Source organism: Ptychodera flava, unplaced genomic scaffold, assembly GCF_041260155.1.
Source record: "Ptychodera flava strain L36383 unplaced genomic scaffold, AS_Pfla_20210202 Scaffold_34__1_contigs__length_2629520_pilon, whole genome shotgun sequence".
In the NCBI taxonomy this organism is placed as follows: Eukaryota; Metazoa; Hemichordata; class Enteropneusta; family Ptychoderidae; genus Ptychodera; species Ptychodera flava.
The window spans coordinates 862,156-888,596 of NW_027248356.1; the positions used below are offsets into that span (position 1 = coordinate 862,156).

Genomic DNA, 26,441 nt, shown 5'->3' on the forward strand with positions numbered 1-26,441 from the left:
AGTTCCTACAAACAAACTCATGCCATCGGACAGCAGCATTCAAAGGTCTGATCAAAGGTGAAACATTACGATACATCAGAACATGCAACAACGAAGCCGATTTTACACAGAAAGTCACACAATTTAGTGAAAAATTACAAGACCGACAATATAAAATACCGCAATCATACGGTGTCGCTCACATTTGATCAGAATTGGAACATACCAGTGTGGGTACCAAAGATCAACAATAAATGTTGTTTCTATCTATTCAGTGCAGGAAAATTCTTCGTTGATGTTATTACAATGATTTCTGCACAGTACAATCAGAAAAACAACAAGAAATATTTAAACCAGAAAAACAAGAATGACAAAAGTAAATTAAAGCTGCAAGCAGCGTTGGCGGGGCCCAAGCGATTAACATGGTTTCAAATTCTTGCACTGATTATACAATGTGCAAAATTTTAGCTACCATGTGTCTCATGTGTAGAGAAATCTTTAGTTGTTAACACATATGAAAATATATTTATAAGCTCCCGCATCTCAAATCCCATGTGAAATGATTTTGAAAAGTATGCTTGACAGAGAGGGGCGAAAAAGCATTTTAAGTACAATTGATGTAGACCATCATAGCTCATTCTGGAAAGCTACCATGTGTCCTATGTGTTGACAAATCCTTGGACTGGTTGTCAAAAGTGAAAATTACCTGTCAAAGATCATTTTTCTCATTTCCCATTTACATGATTTTGAAAAGTGTGTCATAGACAAACGGGAATAGCATTACAATAAATTTCCATTGATTGTGTGGTCACTTGTCAGCCATACAGACTGATGTGATGACAAGAAAAATAAAAAGTTTGTCTGTCATCCTCGTGCGCGTCAATTCAGATCCGCCGCGTCAACCTTTTTTCTGTTCATGGGGCAATAATTAAAAAAACCCACAAAAACTCGATAGTATATGTATAAAACAGAAGCTTAAAAAATAATTGACACTTATATTCCATTCAGAACTGTACTCATATGTAACTCTTATATTGCGCTGTCAAAACTGTGCAAATTCTGCGCTTAAGTCAACCAAAGAACTGTTGTTATACACAAATAATTAAGCAACACTGCTGTGCATTTATCTCTGCGTGCATTCCTATGATGTTGTCATGTTTAACTCCGTGTTGTTGATTGAAGAATAAAAAAAAAATACAGTCACAAATTCCTGCGTCACCTCATCATTTTTTCTGATATGTCTAGGCGAACCAGCATTTTAAGTCAAATTGATGTATACCATCATAGCTCATTCTGTAAATTTACCATGTGTCCTATGTGTTGACAAATCCTTGAACTGGTTGCTATACACGAAAATTTCGTGTCAAAGATCGTTTTCCCATTTCCCATTTACGTGATTTTGAAAAGTGTGTGTCATAGACAGACAGGAAATAGCATTGCAATAAATTTCCACTGATTGTGTGGTCACTTGTAAGCCATACAGACCGATGTGATGACAAGAAAAATAAAGTTTTTTCTCATCCTCACGCGTGTCAGTTCAGATCTGCTGCGTCTATTTTCTGTACATGAGGAAATACATGAAAAAAACTGCAAAAAATACATCACGATAGTGCATGTATAAAACAGAACCGTACAAATAATTGACACTAATATTCCAATCAGAACTGTATACAGATTCTAATTCATATTTTCCAGTTCTAATGTGGAAAATTTAAGACACACAATCAGATTTTTCGTGAAAAGTAGTAAACTTTATTGTAAAAGTCGACAAAAGCTGTACTTCATTGAACACTTCAGCTACAAAAGTCGTGGTAATGGTAATGTGCACAAGTCAACAGCAGCTGTACTCCATCGACACCAGCTACAATGTCATGGCATAGTAAACTAGTCAACAAGAGTTCTACTTCAGTAATCACTACAGCTACAAATGTTGTGACAATGAAAGTGTCACGACATATGTCGTGGGATTGTACATTACTCAACAACAGTTGCACTTCATTGAACACTTCAGCTACACATGTCGTGGCATGGAACACTAGTCCTCAAGACCTGTACTTCACTGAACACATTCACCTAAGCTACAAACGTCATGGCAATTACACAGTCACCAAGAGCTCTGCTTCCGAACACATACACTACAGCTACATATGTCGTGGGATTGTACATTACTCAACAACAGTTGCACTTCATATAACACTTCAGCTACACATGTCGTGGCAGAGTACAATGGTCAACAAGACCTGTACTTCACTGAACATATTCAACTAAGCTACAAACGTCGTGGCAATACCACAGTCACCAAGAGCTCTGCTTCTGAACACATACACTACAGCTACATATGTCGTAGGATTGTACATTACTCAACAACAATTGCAATTCACTGAACACTTCAGCTACACATGTCGTGGCATCGTACACCGGTCAACAAGAGCTGTACTTCACTGAACATTTACACTTCAGCTACAAACGTCGTGACAATGTACACTAGTTGACAAAAGCTGTACTTCATTGAACACTGCCTCAACAAATGTCATGGCAGTCTACACTAGTCAAAAAAGCTCTGCTTCACTGAACAGATATACTACAGCTACATATGTCGTGGGATTATAAATTACTCAACAACAGTAGTTGTACTTCATAGAACACTTCAAGTACAAATGTCGTGGCAGTGTACATTAGTCAACAAAAGCTGTAGCTACATATGTCGTGGCAATGTACACTAGTCAACAAAAGCTGTACTTCATTGAACACCACAGCTGCGAATGTCCCGGCAATGTACACTAGTCAACAAGAGCTGTACTGCATTGCACGCTTCAGCTACAAATGTCGTGGCAATGTACATTAGTGAACAAAACCTGTACTTCATTGAACACATCAGCTTCAAATTCCTCGGCAATGTAAACAAATCAACTCTTCAGCTCCAAATGTCATGGCAATGTACCGGTACACTTTATTGATAGCCATCACTTTGAAGAATCTGAAATAAAAAATTGAAGAGAATTAGCACCTTTAACTTATTACATTAGAAGTATACGTATCTTTAACAACTTAGGGGCTTTTGATAATTAAAACATGCGCATTAAACTAAATGCGTGTGTCCTCACACCTCCCCTAAACAAGTTTGGAAGTGCAAAAATCCAACCCGGCCTAATTCTGTACCTGCATCGAACAATTGCAGGACTCGAACTTAACTTTTTTACCGACTTGCCCTGCGGGCAAGTTTCCAGAAATTTCACTTGCCCGAGGAACAAACTTACTTGCCCGATTTTTTTGTCCGTTTACATTGTTTGGGCAGAGATCACGAAGACCAAACAATCTCAAAATGTGGCTGACGGCATCATATCAATGCAGGTTCTGTTTTGTCTGTATTGATAATCATGTTAATTGTTACGATCCATTAATGTTGGTCTTCGTGATCTCTTCCCACTCATCCACCAATATTCTAGTGCAGGATTGGGGTCATACAGTTGAAGGGGTGGCCATCAATCGATATTCGCATCAGCAAATCTCTTTTCCAGAAGTTTTGAAACTTCTTTTGTCGTTTCCTTTCATATATGTCGCACTTCTGCTTCTTCACGTAACTTTCCACTGAACTCGATGCTGCGACTGCACTATAGCTTTATCACCGTCGATTCTGAGTGGCTGGCCGGTTGAACGTGTACTGTATCCCCTGGCACAGATCCTGTTCCGGAATCCGTGACTTTGTCAGGCGTAGATTTCAAAAATTTACATGAAAACAGGGTGGTTTGCTTCGCTATGGAGTACAGTCTGCGTTGTCGCAGTCAGGTCACCGCGTGCAAAGTGGCTCTTGAAATTACTGACCAACACCCCCTTGGAGTCACTAGCGAAAAACAAGTGAGATTAGACTTCCCGAGGGAGGAAAGACAACAGCTGAATATCTCTCGCTGAATGTTGACGTCCAGCTTGTCGGTTTGATACCCGCTTCAGTGACTTGAAACAGCGAACATTGTTTAACAAAATTTCTTAAGTTATTTATTCCCAGAACATATAAATTTTATCAAAGTCTATCATTTGCCCAACTGGGCAAATGTAATTTATTTTTACCAGCCCGATGTCAGGTTTACTTGCTCCGGGCAAGCGAGCAACCGTTAAGTTCGAGCCCTGAATTGGTAATTACGGCACTATGAAATCAGGCATACACTACCGACCGTCCCCCCCGCCCCACATACTCCCTCTAAAATCAATCTCTGTTCAGTGCCAACTCAACAATGGTGAAACTGATAGAACGAAATGAAAGTGTATCCAAAATTATTGTTACATTATTTTACTCGTGCACTAATTCACAATTGTCAATATAGCTTTTGCTGTGTTATGTAGAGGAGAACTTTTTGTGACACATGCGTTGATGAAGATGGTGGAAATCTATCATAGCTGATTTCAGGACAGCCTGTCCAAAACTGGCAAAAATAGCTGCAAAAATACATAATTGAAGATTTCATCACAATTAGAACATATTACATTAAGATCATCCCTAAGAACATGCCCAAAGCCATCAACCAAAGCTATCAGATTTGAAAACAAAATATTTAACTAGAAAGGATAAAAATACCGTCAAGGACAGTGTGCTCACATTCGATTTGAATTGGTCCATTCGAGAAATATTTAAACCAGGAAAAACAAGAATGACAAAAGCAAATAAGCTCTCCAACTTAGGTACTGGAGGTAATCTTTAGGAACATGCATATCAACTTCTACAACAATGGGACAAGCAGATCCTAAATACATAAGCAAATGTCAACAACAAAAATAGACAGTGGTTTGATAAAAAGAAAAGGTGGGAGTGGGTAAAAAATGTACAAGGGATCTGGTAAAAAGGAATGCTACCTCATCAATCTTCTAGACCCTACCCCCTCCTGAATATCAAATGTGTTATCCCTTGGTATTACATAACGCCAGATGACAGGAAATTAAATGTATTTACAACCTTGGGGAGTTTTTAGTTAATGCCATGAGTGTTATCATTCTAATGTAAACAGCACTTAAGTTAGTTACAGATGGTGAAATGCCTTCCACTGTGGGTGGTGATTACAACATCTGGAATTATCCTGATCCAAATTTCTCATCAGTTCTTGTATGTCTTACATAAACCAGATATGAACTGAAAATGCTCTCGTGTTTCATTATATATTGCATTTATGTGCAAGTTTGAACCTTTGCTACATGCTTTGCTACATTTTAAAGTGTTATGATCAACACAATGAATTTCACCACAGATCAATTCTAAAGGTCATTAAGTATTCAAATATGTAATTAGCTGAAATAAAAATAATTAATTTCTTTGAGTACTGTCATTGTATCACAATATAGCATGTGTAATTACCTTTGGTCAAGTCCTTCAAGCTCTATATGCCAAACCGTGAAAGCTTGTTAGCTATTTATGCAAATTATGAATTAGCTGACATGAAAATGCAAAATGACTTTCAATACTGTTATAACCTGGTATAATGATCAATGTACACAGCATGTTTCGCCAAATTTTATCAAGTAAATGCCAGTATATATCCCTAATTTGGAAGGTTCATTAAATATGCATATTGGGAATTGGCTGAAAAAAATGTCAAATGACTTTCAATAATCTTGTATCATAGTATCTTTAATGTACATAGCAAGTTTTGCCAACTTTGGTCAAGTCAAAACAGATAAATATCGCTAATAAATGCGGGATATCGGACCGCAGGCGGGCGAAGATTGCATTATAAGCGCGCCAACCCAAACTCACTGCATGGACATCACATTTACGAAATCGAAGTCCAAAGTCAACTACGTCATTGTTAGAATAAGAGAGGTTTTCCATCACACGGGAGCATACCACCACAAATTTTGCACAGATGGCGTTGCACTGGCATTGAAAAAGGGTGCATGGGAGCATGGGAACGCGGGCAGTTTCCCTCGCTATGGGTAGGAAATGCATTGAGCAAGACACACTTCCGGGTTCGCAAAAAAACGAGGATCCCATTTACGGGGCGCTCAAATATAACTATTTGCTGTGATACATAGCAGAGGCGTATATGTTTGTGATGCTGAGAATAACATCAGTAAATAAATGACGGTTTTAAAAGTTGACGTTTTTTGCGATGAAACAGACTTCTGAAGGTAGCTCGCTTGGGGAACACGTCATCCCGGCCGCTGTCCGCTTTGACCCCAGTAATTCACACTGGTTTTGGTCGGCCCCAGGTACCCAAGTCACTTCGACCTCGTCACACTTTTGCCTACATGTCCACGGAGACGATTCAACATGTTCCACAACAAAGCCAAGACAAAAATTGAAAATATCAATAAAATGGCTTCACAAAGGCTGAAATACACGATACTCGATGAAGTATGAAGTTTATGAAATGAAATCAAATTGACAACACAAGTGTTTGTCTCGGGTAATACCACTTGAAGTTGAACTATTCTACAGACTGTTTTTTCCATACAGTGCAGTATTTGTCAGTGACAAATTAATCTTTGCAATACATTTTTTGCGATGAGCTGGAAATTGATAAATATCGAGTTAATGTACATAAAAAGTGTTCTCCCCAGGCCGTTAACAGGATCGGCCACGATCCTTTATTTTTTCGCCCGATCCTTTATTTTTCAATGCCGATCCTGTTTCATGTCCGCTGATTCTCTTTAAATGTGGCTGAAGACCTATTGTTTCTCGGCGACGATTTTGTCACTTTTATTTCAGCGAGCGTATCAAGGTGTGAAACGGTTCTAATGTGGCGATAACACGACGTGCCAGATGATTAAAAGGTTTATTCCATCGCCCAAATGTGTGAAATGGTTAGACTGTTCTCCTTTCATGTCGATGCTTTAGGTGTTTTACACACAATGCGGCAGGGTTATCGGGTGCAAAGCACCCAAAGTCACGCTTGTCTGTGAGGAGAATAAATGGGCCGGCCGTAGTGCAAATGAACATCGGCTAAGACGGATGAAACTTAAATTCAAAAAGCATGAAATGTGTTATGCTGCCGATCGTGCAGACAACGGCCATTTTATACAACGGACATGGAGTATACTCAACGAAAGGCTCAGTGTTGCATCTTTGCCAGCGGGCACTCAGTCAAAGCATCACTGGTTGAACTGTCATTGCCACCAAAGTCTCGCACTGGTAAGGATCCAAAGGTCAGGAAAAGTGATTTCGATCAGAAGTGGCTGAAATCGTACGATTGGTTGAGACAAACATCATATGCAAAAATGTATGGTACTGCCGTGTGTTCAGATCGTTGCGTGTCCGAGTTGGCACGCTTGTCAGCCATTTCGAAATTTGTGTACGTCAACATGACGTTGAAGCTATGTGTGTCACCTCGTGTCACGCATTCGTAACTTGCATGGTTCGTTCGATTGACTTTGAGAAACAGTTGAACTTGATCCAGTTTCAAACCCATGACCCATTTTACAATATTCACGGTACCATGAAATGAAATAAAAAGGAACTGCATGAGCGAAAATAATCATTCGTTTGATCATATGAATACAGCAGCTATGTATGTACGGTTAGGGTATACAGTATAGGTTCAAAGGTCGCGTGTGTTAAAGAGTGCTCCACACAATGCAATGCATGGCGGCCGACGCCGTGCAGTTGTCGAAGTTTCGTACGTTTGTCGAAGTAGAAGTCGATGCAATTTCAAATCTTGTTCTTGAAAATACCCGATATCAATATTTTCGGGCTTCTCTTTATTATGAATGGGGTTTTTAAGTCAAAATATTTCTCTGCAGGCATACTCTGCTGACTCCGAATTGTAAGTGCAATATTCAGTCCCGTATGAACTTGTCCGTGTAACTGTTTTGCCATGGACGTTTAAAAAAGACGTCCATGGTTTAGCAATCTGGCTACAGACAAACATGTAGTAACTGAAGATCACATAAAACGTCTGATTTTGAATGTTATTCTAGACAGAACTGGAAGACTTTAAATGAAAATACGGATGTAATATATAAAAGATTTTACTTTATCCTTTTTAGAGATTTTTTCTGATGCTATGGAGTGATGTGTGTATTGCATAATTAACATAACATTTACATAGTTATTGTTATGCAAATTAGCCGATCCTGTTTCAGAAATTTCTGGGGAGAACACTGATAAATATTCTGTTATTTACTGGGACACGTTATTTTCTCGATCCGCTATCTGCGGACTACGTGCTGAAGTACATTGACTGTTCATGTCAACGATCGTTTCTCCCTCTGCAGAGTTTCTGTATCCCGTTCAACAACGCTGTACCTCGATCACACGATAGTGACGCTATGTAGCTGTGCAGTATTGAAACTTATCATAAAATGGCCACCTCGTCTAACAGTAACACGTATTGTCGGGATTATCGTACGGAAAAAAGACTGCAAAAGTAAGACTTATGAATCTTCATCAGAATTGAACACATCATGATTGTACACGAGTATCAACCGTGAATGCACGTTGAGCTCAGCAGTTACACAAGCATGGTACGCCACATGCATAGCCCTACGAGTATGGCGACAGTGTCCGACTTTGGCTACGCCGCCTACCGGAGGTGGGAAGCGGCGTAGCCAAAGCCGGACACTCTCGTCATACTCGTAGGGCTAGCTACATGCACTGCCGCGATGCCGATTGTATGCATTCCAAGGCCTATCCCGGAATTTGTTTCACAAACAACCTCAAAGGAGAGCAAACATACTTCTATGGACAATGACGAACACGTTTCTTGGCGAAGCAAAATCAAAACAGTGCAGAAGTACATGAAGTAGGTCATGGCCTTGGACTCTGTGCACGAACCTGATTGGACACTTCAATACCTTTGACCCAAAGTTATTATTCATCAGCACTTCCATGCCATGAGGCTAGGTAGAGAACGTATGTACTCATTTCTGGCGATCGAGCAGCGAGGGAAACAATCAATTACCAAGGATAAAGCTAATTTGCTAAACGATATTTTATCTTGAATAGTGAGTTAAATGAGTAATAAAATATCATATTTTTAATGTTCAATACGAGGTTGAAACACGGAGGGACCGTGGTTGAAACCAGAGCTATCCAGCTGTAGCCAACCTGGACAAGCACATTTCACAGCGCCCTCAAACAGTCGATTGTTTTCACTTGTCATACGCGGCGTAACAGAAAAATTAAAACTTTCATAACTTCATTAATATCCAAGCCACGCCCACCAAAACCTTTTCAGTTCTAGCCATTTGAATTCTGAAGATGTCTACCAAATTTGACTGAAATACGTTCAGCCGTTTTTGAGAAAATGGACCAACAGACAGACACACAGACACACAGACAGACAGACAGACAGACATCGCTGCGACATATGCTCACGTGTTCACACGTGAGCAAAAAAGTTGCAAAAATTAGTCCACAATGAAACAATCCACCTCAGCTTTGTTTTCTGGATCAAATTTTCCTACAAATTGATACCAAATATGACAAATTATGTTCACAGCCTTCAAAACTGTCTCACAACATATCCTGGGTTGGTGTCGGTCATATAAGGTCACAAACTGAGACCAGATATGAACTGAAAATGCTCACGTGTTTCATTATATATTGCAGTTGGGTGTAAATTTTAACCTTTGCCACATGTTTGCAGCTTCATTGAAAATATTATGATCAACGTAATGAACAATAATCACCGCCGATTAGGTTATGAAGTATACAAATAAGTAATTAGCTGAAATAAAAATATCAATCTTCTTTTACTGCTGTCATTGTATCACCACTTTATATAGCAAGTGTTATTACCGTCGGCCAAGTCCTTCAAGCCATACATGCCGAGCTGTGAAAGCTTATTAGACATGTAAATTATAATTCAGCTGACATGAAAATGTGAAATGACTTTTGATATTGTTTTAATCTGGTATAATCATCAATGTACATAGCATATTTTGCAAAGTTTGATTAAGTAAATCCAGTATATATCCCTAATAAGCAAAGGTCATTAAATATGTAAATTAGGAATTGCTTATAAAATGCTTAATGATTTTCAAAAATGTTGTATCATGGTATCTGCAATATATGTAGCAAGTTTTGTCAACTTTGGTCAAGTTGATTCAGATATATATCTCTAATTAGGAAAGTTTATTCAATATGCAAATTAGGAATTGGCTGAAGAGAAAATGCTTGATGACTTTCAAAAATATTGTATTGTAGTATCTTCAACGTACATAGCAAGTTTCATCAAATTGATCAAGTCAATTCAGATAAATATCCCTAATTATGAAAATTCATTTAATATGCATATTAGGAATTGGCTGCAGTTAAAACGCTTAATGACTTTCAATAATGTTAAATCATAGTATCTTTGATATACATACCAAGTTTGGTCGATTTTGATCGAGTCAAATCAGACATATATCCCTAATTAGGAAAGTTCATTAAATATGCAAATAAGCAACTCTTTTTTATGTCATCCCTTAATGGTTCCCACAACTGATATATTTTGGTGTGATCAACTTTTGTAGCAAATCTCATCAAATTGTGTGTAGTTGTTTGTAATGAATATCCTTTTTTTCTAAAATCATTAATTATGCAAATGAGCAAAAACTATGCAAGCCACATTCACCAAAAACTAATCAGTTCTTGCACTTTGCTAACTGAATCTATGTACCAGATTTGATTCTGATCTGATCAGCCGTTTTTGAGATATCCGACCAACAGACAGACAGACAGACAGACAGACAGACATCGCTACGACATATGCTCACGTGTGTAAACACGTGAGCAAAAAATTACCTAAAATATACAAATTTTGGGATTTCCCAACACTTTGAGCAGAAAATTTATCTAATAACATCCCTCGGGACTTTTTATACCAAATTACAAAGCTATCAAACAAGTAATTTTGAGAACAAGTTTTCTTGACCAAAAATGACAATATTGTCTTAAAAATACAAATTTGTGTATTTCAGGACAATTTCCACATATCTGACTATTGACATCTCTGTAGGTCTGTGTACCAAATATAAAAGCTGTCTGTCAAGGAGTTTTAAAAAGAAAATACTGTTTAAGATTTTTTGACCAAAAATGACAAAATTGCTCCAAAATAGTAATTTTCCCAATTTCGTCATAATTTCAACAAATTAGAAGAGTAACACCCTCGCAAAGATCCGACCCAATTTGAGTGCGATTGGGCTGGTTTCAGAGAAGAATTTTTACTGAAAATGAGAAAAATCACAAAAAAATTCAGTAAAAATACAAAATTAAGGATATCCTCACAATATTTATAAAACTGTATAAGGTTTACCTAAGGTACTTGCACAAAAATTTCAAAGCAATCAAAACAGCGTTTTCTCGAGATAATAATTCTTGACCATTTTCACATTTTGTAAGCTCATTTGCATAATTTTGGCAATGAAGACTTCATTTGAACAAAATCCCATCTATAGCCCAGGATGCATCCACACACCACAGACCAAGCTGAAATGTGCTGCGGTTTGCGTGTTTTTAATGTTGACGGAATACTGTACGTACATACATACATACATACATACATACATACATACATACATACATACATTACATACATACATACATACATACATACATACATACACACATACATACAGTCGCCATCAACTTCAGCTTATACGATAAACTCACATTGATATAACCAAATGTGAGCTAAAAAATTACACCAAAATTGCAATAATGCAATATTGCAAATTTCATAAAAAAAATTACATTAGGATAACCCCTAAGAACATGTCTACTGGCTATTAAAGCTATCAGACAAAACAAATTTGTTGACCAAAAATTGGCAAATTGCCTTAAAATACAATTATTAAAATTTCACCACAATTAAACAAATCCATCATAAGTCACCATAAAGAAGCTGTATACCAAGTTTTAACCAAATCTGGCCTGTGATTACAGAGTTCAAGCAATTTGCAGGATTTTCCCCTTTTACCTCATTTGCATATTTTTGACACTGACACATTAATTTGAACAAATTCACATCTCCACCAATGGGTGCACCTTTAAACCAAATATTACGATGGTTTGTGCTGCTGTTTTGTAGTCTTTGATGTGAACGGACATAGTCCGCATGTACTAACATACCTGTCAGTGTAAGTGTAACCAACACATATACATACACACAGACGCTGCCGACCTACCATATGAGCTCTCTTTTGTACATATACATATACCAAATGCTTGAAAACTATCTCGAAGCAACCAAAATTGAAATAGCAGAAATTGAGTCACATCAGAAGCAACATGACTCGACTGAAAAACCCGCTCTGAACAATCTGCCCAAAAATAAACAGCTGCAAAGTGCGAACTATTACTGTAACACAGCAAAGGGCGACATAACCGCACGGTGGATTTAGTTATATAGTTGGTGAAAATGACGCGAAGTCAAACACAATCAACTTAACACAAGATAAATAGTCTTCAAACACAAGCAATTTCAATATCTCACCACGAGCGACACAAAAGCTATGTCTTACTTAGGCCTTCTTGATCAACATTGGCATTCAATCGGGATACCAGGCGAGACCGACATCGATCTGACGCTCCAGTCAAGTGCTGTCAGTCCGACACCAGCATAGCGCAACCCGTCATAGTATAGGTAAGATCAGGAAGTCTTGCAATACGGCTCGCTTCACTCTACTCGTTACAGGAGGCGACAACTAAACAAAGCGACACATAAACTACACCAAGGAGCCTTCAAGTACGCCTTAAAGCATACTTACCAGGCCACTACCTAGTGCTGTTCCCATCAAAAAGTGACAACATCGGAGCACCACTGCGACAAATTATTTGTCACCTTGTGCTTTGACTACATTCCGCTGCATCAAGCACAGCACAGCAAAGAAGAAAGACATTCATCGCCAAACAATAAACAGAGATTGACAGTTGTCAAGATCCCACAACACGAAAGACAGCCAAATGCCTCCAGAGCCGATATAATTTATTGGCCAAACGAAAGCCTATACACAATCCAAAACACAAACGTCCAGAGGGACGAACAGTATCGGGTCTGTCTTTGAAACCCATAGCAGACGGCCTTTTTCAAGGCCATCAAATTCTCCAAACAAGAACTACCATAACACATATGCAAAATACAAATTTACACAATACTGTGTCACCAAACACAGAAACAGGAAAAACAAACAAATTGCCAGAAAAAGACGGTACAAGAGGAGACGCCATATTATCTTAAATACAATGAAACTCCATACAAATGCCGAACATAAACATAAATAACAACACGAATCTTAGATTCATCAAAATCTATCATTACACAAGTTAACAACAGCAAAAATCAATGCACTGGGTACGGGTTGAAATTCACCCAAACACCAAATCGTCCTCACAGAGTTCATCTCATACAAGACGCAAACATTAGGAGAAGGAAAATCCAATACATTATGCGACACAAGTTGACCAAAAAAAGAATAAATTCAAACACAAGTCTCGATGGACTCCACATACAACTAAAGAACACAAATCGACAGATTTGAATTCTTACATAAAACATCAGGCCACCTGAAATCTACGCTTTAAAAGCCTGATCAAAGGGGAACACTAAGATACATCAGAACTTGCAACACAAAAATGACTTTGTTTCAAAGGTCAATACACTTTATGCAAGATTAATCGAACGTGGCTAAAACAACAGGAAATGTCCAGTCACATCGCAAGCACAGTTCGCCGCACGAATTACGCAACTAGAACACAAGCGAACGAACGAAGAAACAAAGAAAACACTAGTCTTCACGACGAAAATTATAGCAACAATATATATAAGAACACAAGCTATAAAAAGCAGCAATGTGCGAAAACTGGGAACACATAGACAAGGACGAAACATTAAGCCTGAATGAAATATTTCCACAACAACCGATCATCGCATACAAAAGAAATCCAAACATTAGCGATATACTGATACAGGCCAAAGTCCACGGCATTTTTGTATTAGGAACAAGTCAATGAACGAACGAACACATGACGATCCACACATAAATCAGGGTTCTCAAAAATTTTGAAGTATGAGGAAAATTCAGAAAAGTAAGCGGTTAGCTTCTGCGTGCAACCAGGTTCCCTGGGTGGGGGGGGGGGGGGGTGTTCAGTATTTTTTTAAATTGAAGACATTTCTGAGCAATTTCATGCATTCTTATACAGTTATAAAAGGCTATTCCAACATACATACAGGGGGAGGGTTTCAGGGACGTGGGCAAGAAATTTTTAAATTTTGGAGACATTTTGGAGTAATTTTATGCATTCTTGTACAGTATTAAAGACCATTTCAACATACAGAATAATCATTACCATTGTCAATTACAACATGTTTAAAGGGATAAGTTTTTAAAAAACATCAGAAAAATTAATTTGATATCACTCGGGCCTGTCAACTGCATTCAGTTGACAAAAATAATAGCAAAATTTCACCAGACTGTTGTGTAGAATTATGTTTAGCTCGTGACTTGAACAAACATTTTGAAATACATCATAGAATAGGGGTTTTCATAACCCGGAAAACGATCCGCTGGAATCATGACCAGCCTGCTGTACAAAGTTTTTTACTGATTTAAATAAACTTGATTGAAGATACTACTAAAGAGAGAGCGATCCCCAGTATGAGTACAACACGTTCGCTGATAGCGGTACTGCAGTGATAGCGACAAGTTCACCGCGTAAATTGCTAGACTACATAAACAAATCAAATACAGTGGAATTTGATTGAGTGTCCGGTTTGCCTTGCAGAGCTCGACGAGTCTACATGTTGCTTATCATTAGAAAAGTAAACATTTGCAACAAATTGAGTCTTCGTCTTTGGTTGGTGTTAGATTACAGCGCGCGGCAAACGTTTCCCATACACTGTCTCGTCACGATCACTGCAGTCGTTTCAGCATGTCACTGACAACAAGCATAACACTGCACTACATGCACATCACCAGTTTTCTTTTAGGTGTTTACTTTTAAATTGGGAACTTTATGAAGAAACAAGTAAATTCTTTAAAAAAAAACTTTTCTTCTCCTCTCGATGTCAGCAATCACGACAACAGTTCCTTTGCGTGCAGTCTGTAGCATTGCGAGTGCAGTCTACTCTATCAACAAGTTTGACACGATACAACACTGAATATTGTCAACCAGAAAATGCTAAACACTCCTAAATGAAACTTTAATCCCGCTTTCTCTTTTGTCTCAGCTAAATGAAACTTTCTCAATTGACACTTCTCTCTGAATTGACACTTCTCTGAGCTACAAAATAGACTTGAAGAAAAGTGTTGATTTTGCACAGGCAAGTGCAATTCAATCAACACGGTACATTTTGTGCCATTGAATAACACACCCAGTGTTTCTGAAATAATTCACCGTATTTTGGCACTTAATTTCCCGGACGGCATCATACACGGCAACGGGTTAGTATGGAGGGGACGATGATATCTCTCTGCCTTCAAAATATTCTTTACCTTGCTGATGTTTCACTGTAATAAAACGCCGAGAGTCAGTCAGGTTGATGTTGAGGACTTTCCTCGAGATATAGATCCGACACTCGAAAAATATCATATGCCAGTGAGTTTTGTCTGAGTTATATTTCCTAAAATCAAAGTACACAAAGCTGTAGCTGAAAAAAAACTTTGATGATGTGCTATAGCTATAGTGCGGTGTCAAGCTTGTTGTGCATGAGTGGCATGCTGAAACGACTGTCATTATTGTAGACGAGACAGTGTCTGGGAAACGTTCGCCGCGTGCGCTGTAATCTAACACCAAATACTCAATTTGTTGCAAATGTTTACTTTTCTAATGATAAGCAACATGTAGACTTGTCGACTATCCACTGGGCTCTGCTCAGGATCCTTATCAGACATCGTAATTAAGAACGGTACTAATTGAAGTGAAACAGTTCAGTAAAAGATGGCTAAAAGTTGTCTACTGACTAACGTAAAGAAAGCACAGCTACTTGTCAGACTAGAGAGCTAAAAGTAACCTGGTGAGCATGCGTAGAAGAAATGTGGACTATACCAATATCACTCGGGGGTGAAATTAATCAAAATGGGACATTTTTACCCAATGATAAGCAACATGTAGACTTGTCGAGCTCTGCAAGGCAAAACGGACACTCGATCAAATTCCACTGTAGTTTATTCAATTCAATGAATTATCGGAACACAATTCTCAGTGATTTTAATTCACTGTACTAATTTCACAATAAAACGAATCCGCGAGCTGATTTTGGATTTTTTGGTGACGTTGAATATAATTGAAAAAGAGAGCTAAATTTCATTGTTCATGTTTGATAAAACCTCAAACTAACGACACCGAATGTCAGCCTGTACTACACCATGTGTGTACAAAGCACCGGCGGTCAATTGTAACACAGTACACACAACGCGATGTCGGTCGACCTAAAATTTGACACTGTGATCGACGTAGCGTTTCAAAAGTGATACCAAGTTATTTTTTGTTTATTTAGATTTGATGTAAAACTCCCAAAACCAACATACAAAGTCCTACTCTTACGCAGAAAATCAAAGTTTTCAAACGTCGACTTTCTCTTCCGCGATGCACACAACCACAGCCCCTCCACAAAACGCGATGTCGATCGACTTGAATATTGGCACCGCGGATCGTGATTGACCATGGATGGATTGACATAGCGTTTCAAAGTATGAAAGATGAGTTGTTAAGTGAGCTTTTATATCTCAATCTTGTTAGTTGGGCGCAGGTAAGCCAAAATTTCTGTGTTAGTGGGTCACTCAAATTGGCTTGGTGGGACTCGAAATTTCGGATTTTCCAATGTAGTTCCTCCGACCCCCAGGCCGTAAATAATTACGGCTCCCTAAACAGCTGTGTACGCACGAGCAGAACGACCAGGACCAGCAAAAATTTAGACTCTTGGCCTTTGATGCATCAATTTTTGGGTATAATATACCTGTATAAAGGCATTCTGAGTACAGCGGTAATTATTTCCTCCCAAACGACTCTGACCATTTTTACATCCACGCTCTGACATTATCTGTACCAATGTGCTGATCCGTCACCATGAAAAACTTTGAACCACCAACGTAAACCACCTAGGCGTCCCTCCACCCAACCACCCGCCCACCGGTGGTTTAACCTAGCCGACACACGTTCTGTAAAGCGGATGAATAGTACATCGGAATTCATATCGCCTTGAGCATATGTACTTGTGGGTATGTGCGCTATATAAGAACCAAATATTGCATTCATTTCACTCGCAAAGAAATGGCTACGCCACCAATGGCGTAGCCAAAGCCGGACACTCTCGCCATACTCGTAGGGCTAACTTGAACAGTGTGCCTACGATTTGATTATCGCAGGCAGGGCCAGTGTTTTATATGTCTACAAGGTCTTGTGTCAAAATGCATCGTTTAGGCCTATCAGCTGCAGCAGAGGGTGTTACCGGGCACGACGCTAGCGGATCCGGTAACATACAGCCTGAAGGGAATGTGATACAGCTATCCAAATATCTTAGACCAACGTGTTACACTGGCATTCGACAAAACCCAAGGCGAGACAACCTTGTTTGGGCCTCGCGCAGCGACGCTTGAGTGTGAGGTTCAGCCTTCAGGCCTTCCATCATCAACAATTCCAAGCAACTCTGCGAGCACTCCGGTCTCGACCACCAATAAGCAAATCTTACTCAACAAGTGTGAAACAGTCATTACTTACCAGGTTTCTTGATCAGCCATGTACTAGTTAGTATGTTTCCGTAGTTGCCTCGTAGTACCAGTTGGTCGCTCCATATGGTCAAACATCAACCGCGAACGACTTCTGTGAGGTTTATTTACGAGGTCAATGCCTCCTCACAGCTTGGCTGATTATTAACGAAGCAATCTTATGATTGGTTAATCAGGGGTCTGTTTCAATGCGGAGCGAACGGAAGCTTGCGAGCCAATTGCAATCAACCTTACGCTTCGCTTGGCGCTAAATTTAACGGTGTATTGAGACCGAGACTCAAAATATCCAAATAGCTTGAATGCGAGTATCTTCACTGGATTATGAAGAAAAAGAACTACGGATTTAACTGGTAAGTAAGCCTCGAAACGCGCTATGTATACCATGATAGTTCACTTGTGACGTAAATATGAATGTTTAATTTACTTAAATGCTCAAGGCCTTTTCTTATCAAATTTCCGTTGAGGATAATTCTCCCAGTCACAGAACTAGAACTGCTATATAGCTTGACACGTAGCCAGGCTCGATGTTGTCTCTCCCGGCATTATTCGCGCCATCAAGGTCAGTCCTAGCTGCAATAATTGCCCGGAATAATTTTAGCAATTTGTGGGCTAGGCCTATGTTTTACAGTAATAGCTGTGGGTCCATAGCTGTGGTGATTTCAGACGGGATTCTTGCTGCGGATCCGTAGCCCTACCACCCTCTTTGCTGGTTGTGTTTGGGCAACACAACTAGCAAAGGGAGTGCTAGGGCTACGGATCCGCAGCAAACGGGATTCCTGCCTTTTACGGGCTAGTTAAAATCGTAAAAATCAAAACCAGCCCGTAAAAGGCAGGGATCCGTCTGAAAACACCACAGCTATGGACCCTGGCACAGCTAGGCCTAGCTCTGCGTGGTAGGACTGTGTGTTACTGGCGTTCCGGCCCCTCACAACAGGACGAGGAAGGCCGTATAACGCCGGTAACACCCTGCCATGCAGAGCTAGGCTGGGCCGTGGGGCTTGCGTGATTCCAAACCAAGTCAGTTTCGTAATGGTAAAAGATAGTAAAACTGACATTTATGTCCAGGGTTGAATGAGGTTAGCCTATTTATTATTTCTCAGGATGTTGCTGCAGATAGCCAAACCGTTGACCTATGACGTCACATTCTAGCATCGGGATATAAACAAAACACGTTTACATTAATTAAAGTGTAAAAAATACTGTTAGAGAGTTGATTTGATTTTGGCGCAGAAGTTTGCTTACTAAGCAAAATATCGACCGAGAATACGTGTTTTTGTTTAGATCCCGAAGCCAGATGTGACATCATAGGTCAACGGTTCAATATCCATGATGGTGGATTTCATGATTTTTCCCACGGCAGCAGCCGCCCAGTAAAGTACGGAGAAAGTTAGTAAACGGAGAGGAAAATGGACATCTGCGTTGGCATCCGTCGATAGGTAGGCGCTCGATGCACCCCGACTTCGGATTATGATGGGCTTTTTGTTTTTGTTTATCTGGAGCATTGCAATTAAAAACGCTCACTCACTATCTCACTGTTTACAGCTCTGAATACGCATGCATGCCCGGGTCTGATGGGGGGGGGTCATCGCCACAGACCTCTGATCTCCACAACATGCAGCACTGCATATTCACAGCTAACTATCCGCTAACTCACTGTGAGATTAGCAGCGTCCTGGGATATTGTGAAACGTTTGTCCATAATGTACGCTACATCATGAATGTATGAACATCCATGGGTATACATATGGTAAGGGAGCCTTCAGTAAGATGGTGGGCCGGGCACGCCTGGGGCATTCCGCGCACACCTTTACCGTAGAATGTGACCTCCCCATTATCCTCCTGTCTAAAATGTGACCCCCCCTTGTTTAACATTCTAAAATTTGACCCTCCCCAACCACTGCAGTATTCTCCTCAGGAATAAGTGAAAAGTATCAGCTATACAAAATTTGTTTAATTGTTATGTAACTTAGGGACAAATTACGGAGAAAAGGGCTGGTGTTTTTGGAGGGACAGTCACAATCTATCACACAAGCATTTTTGAAGAGATATGGCATTTCATACATTTGCGGAAGGGTTATCATATTTGTGCTACTATAAGAAGGCAAGATGTGGCTGATACGGTGCCTCATCCAAAAAATAACAAATCACACTACATGCAGTCTATCAAGAAAATTATTGACAATTTTCCACCACAAAACATGCAATATCTGTATATTTGATGTGTTTGATAATGTATTGAAATACACTTTTGCTTGAAATGGGAAGTAAAATCACATTGTGCATTTGTGCACAAGAGATTGATTTTGATATTTAATCTAAAATGTTGGTTCACCATATATGGCAGTCTATGATGAAAGTATTAATAATTGTTTTCCAATTCAAAATAGGTAAATCTGTGCACTTATGTACACTTGATTATTGGTGTTAATGTTCATGTTTACCGGTAGACTGGAGTGGTTTCAAGTCCATGTTGTGCAAGAAATTTGATTTTGGAATTTCACTGAAATGTTCATTCACTCAGTGTACATGGTAGTCTCTGAGAAAATTATGCACATATTTTACAATATATAAATAATAATATCTTTGTATTTGTGTTCATGTGGTAATTGATATACACTTTTCCACCTGTTCCATATGTTTTTTGTCTCTTGTCTTTCATTAGTTTTAACTGTTCAAGGTGTTAAATGTAGGATACCACTGCATCTTCTTTGCTTCATTGTGAAACTTGTGGATAATGTATATGCATTTGAAGGAATCAGTGTATTTCATTGGTGATTTCCTATTCAGGAAATATCATACAGACAATCAAAGGTTTCTCCATAAAATCAGCTTCTGTCAAAAGTGACCCTCCCCAAGATAGGTTTATAAATAATGACCCTCCCCCTTGAACAGTTTTCTGAAAATTGACCCTCTCCCCAATTCTCCCGGCCCTGTGATTTCTGAAGACTCCCTAAGGTAGGCGTGGTATAGCTATGCATCACAGATGTTATGTTGACTTGGTAGTTTGTAAAAGTAGTTTATGCGGTTACTTTATGCTGCGTTCTGACGTGTATCCCTTTTCCTGCCAAGTCCATATTTCACTACCAGGTCAAGATGGAAAAATTAATGAAACACAACATATTCCATAAGATGTATTTTAACATAATACTGTACATTTGAAAGCTGTTGAAAAAATAATACTGTAAAGTTGAGTCATTTGACTAAAGATGCTATAATAGACCAAGCCAAGTGGGTGAAAATACTTCACGTTTTGGCTCAATACCACTTTTTACTGACTGGCTGATGGGGAAAATATACTGTCAGAAAAGGAATACATGCTACGCCTTACCACTCATTATCATAATTGAATGCTGTCCACATCACTGATTGGTACGTGAGTTAATGCCATCAATGGCATCAAAAGGAGATTCACCACTTTCTATGTATAGACGCTATCCATTATGATGTGTTGCGTTATTACAATGGTGGACTCTAGAAATGCCGAATTTGTCAAAACACGGCAGATATCTCCTAAAGTTTCTGTTATCGTGACATGAGAATGCTTTTTGGACAGTAGAGACTCTTCCGCATCAAACTGGGTAACGGACTGTAGGATTTGTGTTTATTTTTTGACTAGAATGGGCAGTTTTATATTCAGGCCAGACAAGTCCGTTTCAAACCTTTGTGGTAAGGCTACGTACCAGTATGTCCAAGCGTAGCGTAAACTCACAGCATGAACTACACTTTTACAAACTACCCAGTACACACAATGCCTGTGCCCTGCATACGATGCTACATGTGTTCCGCTGGGAACACACAACAATCGTATGCAGGGCTTGTACATTATGTCTCTAAAATGCCCAAGTAGTGGTTGTTTTGAGAAATAGATGTCCTTATTGGCTTTCAAAGTTTAAAGGAGTGTTCACAAGTAAGCTTACACTTTTTCTTCAGGGATGTGCAACCCAAAATAGCACCAAATTAATCTACTTTGTTTTTACCAATAAAAGCGTAGCTCGTGTTTTGTTTCAAGTTAAAACTTAGAGACACATTTAAGGAGTGTTCAGTTATTATGGCGGGGGGTTGGCCATCAAAATCCAGGGATCACCTCAAATTTGAAACTGCAAAGGGGGGGTCATGCGTTTGTCAAACAGCACAGGGGGTTCACTTTCAATTTTCATAAGTATCCACCCCATCAAAAAGCATTTTCAGTGTTCAAACAATATTGTGGGGTATAAAAATGATTTGTTGCATGATTTCTTTCTGAAGTCATTTAAGGTGGCTGGAAAGGCTATTTTTGCACCAATCTTTTCTCAGAGTTAATGTCAAGTTTCAAGTGTTAGAATGAAGATATTTAGTTCAAATTTTCAGGATAACTCCCTTAGTTAATATTTTCTCCAAAAATTGTATATTTGCAGCCGTGATTTTGAAATATGACACCAGTAAATATTAAAATTTAATTTTTCATATTTTTTTACATATTTGAATTTAATTATAATTGGAAAGTATTATATTACCAAATTTGTTATAAATATGTTGACACTATTTATTGTAAGATTTGTACGGCAGGATTTGTAAATAAAATTTGTTTTTATGATTTTACATGGGTTTATATATCAAAAAATTATTAAAAATTCTTTCAAATTTCAAAATGTGATTTTTCAAAAAACACTTCAAGTACAGGAAAATTGTGCCATACAAATCTTATCTGTAACCTTGTTAATAGGCTGTAAAAATTCCATGTCCATATCTCATTTCAAAGGTTGGATTAAAGTGGCATAAAATTATGAAGGAAAACTGTTATTTTGTCAAAAATGTTGAAAACAAGCCATATTTGCACCCCTCTTTTGAAGTCATAGAGCAGTTTTTTTTTATTAATCTCACTTTTGACACCTCTTTGACACTCAAAGCATCTAAAAATGCATTTACAATAGCAGTCACGCACTCTGAATGCCAGCACCGCCTTGTCAAACTTTCCTGAAAAACAGCAAATAATGACTTTCCCTTTTCAAAATTTTCAATAAAAGCTAGGGGACCTCTACCATAGTTAATACACTAAGGACTCCCCAACTTCTTCTTATTTGGTCAGCTTTTCAGAAGTTTCAACAGGCTATAATTCTGCAATGCCTTTGTGCCCAAATGTCTAGTTTTTTTATACCACAGAGAATGTTGACTACTTTTATATTTTAATAGTTTTGTTGAAATTTATAACTGACGCTCTAGCCTTTCCAACCACCTTAACTGTAAATCTGAATAAAATTATAGTCATCTGTCACACATACATCTTCCCTTGTCTTCTTGTAAGTCGAGCTCACTGAGGGCAATGAATAATTCCAAAGTTATTTACATGTTAGAGATATGGCAAGTTTTGTATGGAAAATATTTAGCAGTTACCTGTAAACTGTCATGAAAAGTGAAAGAATACTTTTACATGAAATTCAAGTATCATATTGTTGTCAACATCTGAACTTTCAAACACCATTTTTGAATCAATGACATTTGTATCAGTTGTAAAATGTCTATAAATACACAGATTTAGTTTTGTGTTGAAAACAATTATTCAAACTTTCCCCATAGACTACTATGCATAGTGAATCAACATTTCGGTGAAATTCCAAAATCAAATTTCTTACACACAACCATTTGTAACCATCCTAGTCTAATCAAGCATACCGGTAATAATGTCCATTATACAACGTCTATATATACACAATTATAACAAATTTTTCATCGGAAAAAATTATTTACAATTTTATCATAGACTCCCATGTATTGTGGATGAACATTTTCAATGAAATTCCAAAATCAAATTTTTGTTCACACATGAGTTTTAACCATCCTATTTCAATCACAAGTACATTTATGCAATAATCAAACGTCTATCAATGCATAGATATTGCTAGTTTTGTATTGAAAATTATTTCGAGTTTTCTCATTGACTACCGTGTATAGTGAATCAGCGTTATCAATTAAATCTAATCTAATATCAAAGTTTTGTCACAGTACACACATGGACTTTTTACCTGTTAATGCAAGCAAAGTACATGAACATGCACCATGAGTAAATGAACAGATATATTTTGTTAGTCCCCACGGACACCATCCGGGGGGACTTATAGGTTAAGTCATGTCCGTGCGTGCGTGTGTCCGTGCGTGTGTCCGTTCACGCAGATATCTCAGAGATGCAAAGAGCGATTTCACTCAACTTGGTACAAGGATTACTTCATATGTCATACAGATGCACATAGATTTGTTTTGTGATACGATCCAATATGGTGGCCAGGCGGCCATTTTATTACGATTTTTCATGTACAGAGCCATAAATCAGACATAATACAACCGATTTTATTCAAAGTTGTACAAGGACATTGACCAATGTCATAGATATGCAACTCGATTTGTTTTGTGATACGATCCAATATGGTCGCCAGGCGGCCATTTTATTACAATTTTTTCATGTACAGAGCCATAACTCAGACATGTTTCAACCGATTTTATTCAAAGTTGGTACAAGGACATTGACCAATGTCATAGATATGAATGTCAATTTGTGTTGTGAATCGATCCAATATGGCTGCCATGTGGCCATTTTGCTACCATTTTTTCATGTACAAAGCCATAACTCAGACATGTATCGAGCGAATTTATTCAAAGTTGGTACAAGGACATTCACTAATGTCATAGATATGCACGTAGATTTGTTTTGTGATACGATCCAATATGGCCGCCAGGCGGCCATTTTATTACAATTTTTTTTCATGTATAGAGCCATAACTCAGGCACATCTCAACCGATTTTATTCAAAGTTGGTACAAGGATATTGACCTATGTCATATATGTACGTCGATTTTTTTTGTGATACGATCCAATATGGCCACTAGGCAGCCATTTGATTACGATGTTTTCATGTACAGAGCCATAATTCAGGCACATCTCAACCAACTTTATTCAAAGTTGGAACAAGGACATTGACCTATATCATCCATATATGCATGTCAATTTGTTTCACAATATGATCCAATATGGCTGCATGGCTGCCATTTAGTTACAATATTTCCATGTCCTTAGCATTAACTCAGACATGCATCCTCGGATTTTTATTCAAAGTTGATACAAGGACATTGACCTATGTCATACATATGCATGTCAATTGGTTTCACAATCTGATGCAATATGGCTGCCTTGTGGCCATTTTGTTATGATTTTGTCATGTCCCGAGCCACAACTTGGATATGTATCAACTGATGTTTTTCAAAGTTGGTACAAGGACATTGACCTTATCATGTCATAAATATGCATGTCTTTTGGTTTCACAATCCAATGCAATATAATGGCTACCTGGTGGCCATTTTGTTACTATTTTTTCATGTACAGAGCTATAACTCGGACATATTGCCCAGTATCATTCAAGTTGGCAGAAGGACATTTACCTATGTCATACATATGCACATCAAGTTGTTTAACGGCATGTAGCAGTATCATGTCAATTATTGAATTTTCGTAATTAGTCTGATATGTCAAGAAATACTGCATCAAATTTCATGAAACTTGGTACAGATGTTAAGCTCACATTACTTTGATAGTGAAAAAGACATTTATCAGTGTAAAGTTAATTAATTTGTAATTGCATATGTAATAAACTTTCCTAATTACAGTGATATATCCGCAAATACTGCAAATACTAATTGATTCATTTTAATGACCTTTTGTAATTAGTATGGCGACTCACATTGGCTTTATGTTTTCACCACATGGAACTCATTTTTGGCCATTAAGCCCCATCTGTATGCAGTATTTTTAATCACATACCTAATTAATGAAGGGGACAACTTCCTCCCGGAGGACTTGTAATTAAAGTACACATTAACATGCGGGGACTGTGTCATTGTCGATGACTTGTTAAAGATAGATGTACTTCTAATGTAATATGTTAAAGATGCTAATTCCCTTTAATTTTTTATTTCAGAATCTTCAAAGTGATGGATATCAATACAGTGTACCGGTACATTGCCACGACATTTGTAGCTGAAGCATGCATTAAAGTACCGCTCTTGTTGCCTAGTGTACATCACCGGGACATTCGTAGCTGTGGTGTTCAATGAAGTACAGCTTTTGTTAACTAGTGTACATTGCCACGACGTTTGTAGCTGAAGTGCATATGTTCAGTGAAGTACAGCTCTTGTTGACCAGTGTACACTGCCAGGACATTTGCAGCTGAAGTGTTCTGAAGTGCAACTGTTGTTGAGAAATGTACAATGCCACGACATATGTAGCTGTAGTGCGTGTGTTCAGTGAAGCAGAGCTCTTGATGACTCTTGTAATTGCCATAACATTTGTTGCCAAGGTGCATGTGTTCAGTGAAATAGTGCTCTCCGTGACTAGTGTACGCTGCCACAACATTGTAGCAGCAGGTTCAATGAAATACAGCTTTTGTTAACAAGTGTACATTGCCACGACGTTTGTAGCTGAAGTGCATATGTTCAGTGAAGTACAGCTCTTGTTGACTAGTAAACACTGTCTGGACATTTGAAGCTGAAGTGTTATATGAAGTGCAACTAGTGTTGAGTAATGTACAATCCAAAGACATCTGTAGCTGTAGTGTACGTGTTCAGTGAAGTAGAGCTCTTGATGACTCTAGTAACTCCCACGACGTTTGTAGCTTAGGTGAATGTGTTCAGTAAAGTACAGGTCTTGTTGACCAGTGTACACTGCCACGACATGTGTAGCTGAAGTGATCAATGAAGTGCAACTGTTGTTGAATAATGTACAGTCCCACGACATGTGTAGCTGAAGTGTTCAATGAAGTGCAACTGTTGTTGAGTAATGTACAATCCCACGACATACGTAGCTAT

General features: G+C 38.4%; 2 long non-coding RNA genes across 4 annotated transcripts in view; one reads left to right on the forward strand and one right to left on the reverse strand.

The window, feature by feature from the left end:
- LOC139127632 (uncharacterized) overlaps positions 1 to 26,441 on the forward strand; it is a 237,155-nt gene that overhangs the window by 59,796 nt on the left and 150,918 nt on the right. Inside the window, exon 4 of one of the 3 annotated variants that reach the window (XR_011551069.1) lies at positions 8,179 to 8,450. The exons of 1 other annotated variant lie outside the window; for it this stretch is intronic. This is a non-coding gene — a long non-coding RNA (uncharacterized lncRNA). Of the gene's footprint in view, positions 1 to 8,178; positions 8,451 to 25,555; positions 26,127 to 26,441 lie in introns of those variants that run through there. One more of the 3 variants, XR_011551067.1, reaches the window with a different exon arrangement.
- LOC139127633 (uncharacterized) lies at positions 1,709 to 17,485 on the reverse strand. The gene is made up of 2 exons (XR_011551070.1): positions 16,845 to 17,485; positions 1,709 to 2,956 (listed from the first exon to the last, which is right to left on the reverse strand). It is a non-coding gene; the product is annotated as an uncharacterized lncRNA (long non-coding RNA).